This window comes from Solanum pennellii, chromosome 12 (genome assembly GCF_001406875.1).
Source record: "Solanum pennellii chromosome 12, SPENNV200".
Taxonomy (NCBI): domain Eukaryota; kingdom Viridiplantae; phylum Streptophyta; class Magnoliopsida; order Solanales; family Solanaceae; genus Solanum; species Solanum pennellii.
The window spans coordinates 63,731,042-63,737,278 of record NC_028648.1 but is presented as its reverse complement, the minus strand read 5'-3'; the positions used below and the strand labels follow the sequence as shown (position 1 = coordinate 63,737,278).

Here is a 6,237-nt window from a genome sequence, read left to right as displayed (position 1 = left end):
CTTGTCACATAGATATTGTAGCATGACATTGTCTCGAGCCTGCACGATATAAGGAAGTTCGATCCCTTCCGACTATAATGATTAGAAATGCACAAATTTAGTTCTAGAGTGATGAGGCGACAGTCATTTAAGCATCTCCTCACAAGAAAAAATATGGTAACCACAGTAAGTGAGAGAGCTTCTCATCAACTTAACTGAATTTCACCGCGACCTGATAATAAAGAGATCAAAGTCATCTTGAAAAGTAAAGCTTGGTAGTTGATGTAATTCTGTTTATCTGCTGAATGGTAGGTCCTTTGCTCCACTATTTACCGCCTCAAAACACAGCTTATTGTAAGAGACTGACAGGTTCCAAATATTGGTGCCATTGAGCAGGCGATCCTGCTAGCCAAGCACAAGTCATATGTCTTCATATTAAAAGCATGTACACAATTTTAAAGAGAAGAGGGAAAATGTAAGCCAAGCACAAGTCAATATTTCATGAGGTCACTGACTGATGACTTCTATAAGATATTAATGTAATCACAGTAAAGTTTAGGATAGAAACCAACCTGCTCAGCAAATGCCTCGAAACATATTGCATCAAGGGGATGTGTTTCAGCAGGGGAGAAAAATCCAGTGACATTCGATATAATAACCGTGTCTTCTTTCGTAATAAAGGTAGTCAAACATTCATTTGACGAAGTTGAAAATTGCTTGGTGCTCTGTCCCTCCAATTTCCAATTTGCCTGGCTTTGAGATGCCAATGGTGGATAAACCATACAAGTTGGTCTAAGGACCATATCTATGTATACGGATCCCAATATCTTTTGCACACCAGATGCAGGAGTCAAGAACTTTATCAAGCTGAAATAAAAATAAAAGGTAAATCATAAGTACGTAGACCTTAATATATTACACAATACACAACTTGCAAGTATTTCTTATGTCTTAAAACTCATAGCTTGGACCAGAAAATCATGTTAAAGTTTTCTGGAAAATCGTACGAAAACAAATAGAAGAACAATCCACTCTTTTAATAACTATTGATTTATTATTAAACGTATAGATAATAAGCAGCAATGACCATGTCCATAACTACCTTGGGACACTCCATCCTTAATTTAAGGAGCATGTGGTAGATCCAAAAGATTGTCCAAAAGTAGTCCACGTTCACAGGAAGTTCCATGACTATCGTCTATTCAGTTTCATTGAAAATGGTTGTAAGGCAAAATAATATAAACAACTGAAAATCTAATGGTAGTGATTCCAAACCTCTGCAAGATTTTGAAATCCAAAAGGTCGTTGTAAAAAAGAAAGGGTAGTTGCAGGTGACAAATCCATATCATTCTTTCTTGTTCAAAGCAAAGTAGTGCTTTGATCTTTACATTCAGTAATCTTGTTGATGGCATTGTCTCACACTTCCCGACGGTGGAATACTCCATCCTAATTCCGTTAAACAAACATCAAAGTTAGTGGTAGCTATTTCATGTCCTCTGCAAAATGAAAATGGAAGGAGAAATATAAAACCACCCTGATTTATTGTGCAAAACACATATTTCATTAAACACTCAATTAAATTGAATTGTACAGTAAAAAGTGATCGCAAAGATAAAAATGAAAATCAAGCCGGGTATATTCCATATTATTGTTGTAAAACAATGACTACATATTGTTGTTTTGCTTTTTGGTTGACCAAGAGAAAACCAAAAAGAATATCCATAAAAAAATAATATTCTAATATCTTGCACGGCTTATGGAAGATCATAATTGACAACATAGTAGCCTACAACTTGACCAGTAGAACCAAAACCACCATGATAAAGATAAATTGGTATGCTCCCATATATGCCTTTAGTCGTGATACAAATAATCGTGTTGCAGCCCGAAAAGAAAAATGGCAATTGGGAACTTTAAATAAGTTAATTGAGATATATTATCAAACAACTTAGATACACAATCCACTTGATATCTTAGAGTTTTGTAAAATGGTCCAACTTTTGCACTAATTAATGGCTATAAAAATTAAATTTATCAAAGAAACATAATGCATGTGTAAATCAAACGGTTAGTAAGGTGCATGTAGAAATCTTAGGTAGACAGTATATCAAAAGAGTAGAAAATTAAGGTACACATTTAAAATTGTGTTTACTTTTAATGTCCGAATCAAAAAGAGACGAAGAGACCCAACAAGAAGAAACTCAAAAGAACTAATCAGAGCAAACATCATAGTGAGCAAAAAGTGAGTATTTTAGCTTTGTGAAAGTATTTGGAAAGATAACCAAATAAATTTAAGATTTATACCAACTCAACTCCTCTTGCCATGATAGTGCTTGTCAATGTATCCCCTGCCACTGCAGAATTTTGGACCATATGTTCTTGGCATAGTCACAACAGAAGAACAAATAAATTTAAGATTTATACCAATGATGAATGAGAGAAAATTGAAGTGGGGAGTTGGACATAGTATCATAACAACAAGAAGTATAAAATTGAACTATGCATAAATTTGATTGAAAAAACTGGAAGCAGCAAAACCCTAACCAATCTTCTTCACCCCATCAAAGGGGAAAAAGAGAGATAAAGGATTGAGAAGCAATAAAGAAGATTTTGTAAATTAAAGTGTATTGCACGAAAAAAAAAGAATCCATGTGTGAGATGCTACACATGTTCACTATTATTTTTTATCCACGTGTCCATTCAGCAACAAGTTGACAGTACAATTTACATGGCTTTGGGTACAATAGTCTACTGCAGTGTTCGTACCCAAAGTCTCATTTCTAAATAAGGGGACTAGATGAGTGTTGCCCGTGCTAAGCACGGCCCAACATTTTACACTTTAAAGTAGTGGCAACATGAACATATACACAACTGCAAAAAGTTTGTTTAAAAGTTTATGCCCGAGAATGTCTTCATAAGTCATATAGGCATAACGCTATTATGTGTTCTTTCTCCACCACCCTCCGATGTCTCTAATAATATACAACCTGAACCATAATAAATACACACATAAACAATATATCTAGAAGGTCAAAAACAAACCAACAACGAAAGCTGCTCCCATTAATACTACAAATACGACATTCCACCTTTAGCTAAAATGGTGTATTGACGAAAAAAATTGAGCTAGGAACATACTAAACAATGACAAGAAACACCTACCTTAGAGACTCCGTTGTAAACATTCTCACCAGCAGGATTATAATGAGAACTCTGATCTTGGATTCTCTTCATTAAGCAATGCTTGTCATCATACATGAAGACTATAATATTTTGAACAAATTTTGCTCGACAGCTGATACCAACTGATATGCAAAAGTTTATGAATCTTTTAGAAGTTTACTACTGACTCCAAATTAGTTACTATTCAGTGAAATAACCAATGCGACCACATTACATCTATCTACCAGCAAAGACAGGTTAGAGTGGTAATCTATGCTTACTTTAAACCTTAAGTAGCAATATCACACGCTTCATGTTCCATAAATATTTGCCAAATATGATGTCCAATAAATATTTTCTAATCATTTTAAGAATCTCCTATAAAATTCTGCAAGACATTTGAAGCAATATTCCTAAGCAAAAAGGGTAAAACGCCAGTGCAATCTTTTTAGAGAAAAAATAGAATGGAAAACCAGTTATATTGTATAGGAACAAACTTCTAGTGTAGCAAAAATGGAAAATCTCAAAGCTCCTCGAATGACATGTTCAAGAGAAGAATGTCAGGAGTTACAAATAATTAAACAAATACACAAGAATTAAGTTGTTAAGCCTCAATAAAGCTTAATGATGATTAATTGAATTATACATCCACATTACAAGGTAATCACAGAAAAAACTATTCATATTGACAAATCGAATGAATAATTGGAGAAGCTAGAAGGAGAATTGGATGATGGAAATTATAGATTGAAGTGAAATGTGTACTGACAAGGTGGTCTTTATTTTATTTCAAATTCATGTCCTAAAAGTATTCAAAAGGTTAAGTTCTCCTCTAATACACATGTTAGGCTATTATGATAATAATGTTTATAGTCACGGAGATGTGTCAAAGCATGAATATTTATGGGGCATGCGTATTTCCGTTACAAAAATATTTCCTGTGTCACTTCTCACACTTCTTCTGTTACAAAAATATTTCCTCTATGTGTCACTTCTCACACTTTCTTTTGAAAAATATAAAATTTATAGGTATCTCTACTTTTTTTTGGTAGGGGGATTTCAATTGATGTTGGGTTCTCTTTTCAATTGGTTTACGGTGTGAAGTATCATGCTCTTATTTATAAATTTTCTTGACGAACATCAAGTTGTTTTGAATAATTGCAAGTAAAATATGACTTGCTCTATTGGTTTTTATGTAGGACTCTTTTGATATCTTGTTTAGTGTAGCTTTTGTTAACCGTCTTTACAGTTGTGCACTTGTTTAATTCTCAACAACTATGTCATGCGGACTCTTCAAAAAATATCAAGAGTTTGTGTTGGATTTGCTAAAAATAGTATATTTTTGAAGATTATAACATGGGTATAACATCGAAAGTGAAGAATATGTGCAACTTCATTTAACAATAACTTGATGCAGGTACAAAACCATGTTACAGTGGTCGTGATCAATTATTAAAGAGTAAAAAATATTGTTAAGCTGATTTTGAGGGCACGTGTTGATTTTTTTATGATGCTTCTCTTCTTGAGAATCGTTACATCCCTTAGCAATGTACAGTGGCTATCCCTTGACCACAAAGTTAGGTCAAAGAGGCTATGCAACATTAATTTTTGGAAGCTAAGCTCTTTCCTCTTTTTTTTCCCCTTTTCCCCCCTTTTCTTGTCATTTTTATTTAACTTTTTCTTTCTTTGTTTTTCTCTCTTTTTTTTCCCATTTTTATTGATGTGTGATAGTTTTTTTTTCTTCTATTCGTTTTTATTTATTATTAGTATTTTTTGTAAATTTGAATTGACTTTATTCACCATAATTAATTTTTAAGTTCCTTTACTTTCGTTTTCACGAATTATTAATCTTTTGGTATGAGTATCACGTGTTTATTCTTTTGTCAATTAATGAGTACTGAATATGAACGTCACATAAATATTATAAAAAGTATATTTAAATAGTAGTTTTAAAAAAATAAAAGTTATTTTAAATATGATGAATATTATTATTAGAGTTCTTTTAATTTGAAGGTCTTTCGATCTTCACCAACGTTCTTGGTAAGTAGGATGATTGAACTGAACTAAAGTTTGTATTCTCTTTGTTATATTTTGCAACAACACATAAAGTTGATATATTAAGTTAACACTATTTGATAGTTTATAAAAGCTCAAATTTTAGTATGGAAACCCTTTGTTCCCTCAAAGTTTCCACAAATAAAGCCACTAATTTCTAAAATGAAATTAACATTGAATTGGTTAATTAGTATCTAAAAGAAAATATTACTAACATGCATGTTTAATTGATTTGTTTTTAAAGATCGAAAAAAGATAAATTACTTGCTTGTAACAAAAAATTAAAGCAACTGACTCGCTTTACTTAAAAAATGTGGCACCCAGGACCTTCAAATCCTAGATCCGCCTCTGTCTGCACAGGCAAACTTATCTAGTTACAATAATAATAATCATCGAATGAAGCACAACAAAAAAAATTATCAAGATTCAAAATGCATAAGTACCCCCCTAACCTATGCCTGAATCTCAGAGACACACTAATACTATACTAAGGTCTTATTACTTTCCTGAAGTTATTTTATAAATAATTTTCCATCCCTTTTCAGTCTAAGTGGCACTAGCTTGAAAAAAAATATCCACACTGGTTGGGTCCACAAGATAGTGCCACGTAGGCCGAAAAGGGGTAAAAAATGTTATGCGGAATTCGAGATAATACGAGATGTTCTTGAAGAATTCGAGATGTCTGCTTTGAACGTGAAAATCGACAAATTTACAGGGAGGAACAGTTTCAGTTTATGGAAGATCAAGATGCGGGCTTTGTTGAAACAACAAGGCTTCTGGGCGCCGTTGTCGAAAGATAAGAACGCCGTCGTTACTCCTGAGATGGCGATTCTGGAGGAAAAGGCGCACTCGACGATCATGCTGTGTCTTGCGGATGACGTCATCACGGAGGTCTCGGATGAAGAGACTGCTGCTGGTCTGTGGTTGAAGCTGGAGAGTTTGTACATGACAAAATCTCTAACCAACAAGCTACTTCTGAAACAACGTCTATTCGGTTTACGAATGGCTGAAGGTACACAACTCAGGGAACATTTAGAGCAA

At 33.6% G+C, this 6,237-nt stretch overlaps 1 long non-coding RNA gene across 2 annotated transcripts; it reads right to left on the bottom strand.

The window, feature by feature from the left end:
* Positions 1–2,541, bottom strand: LOC107005866. 2 transcript variants are annotated; one of them, XR_003575436.1, is made up of 4 exons: positions 2,284–2,541; positions 1,082–1,475; positions 552–846; positions 1–381 (listed from the first exon to the last, which is right to left on the bottom strand). It is a non-coding gene; the product is annotated as an uncharacterized LOC107005866 (long non-coding RNA). The 2 variants fall into 2 exon arrangements; XR_003575435.1 differs by having other exon boundaries at positions 20–381; positions 552–784.
* Between the last annotated feature and the right edge of the window lie 3,696 nt (positions 2,542–6,237).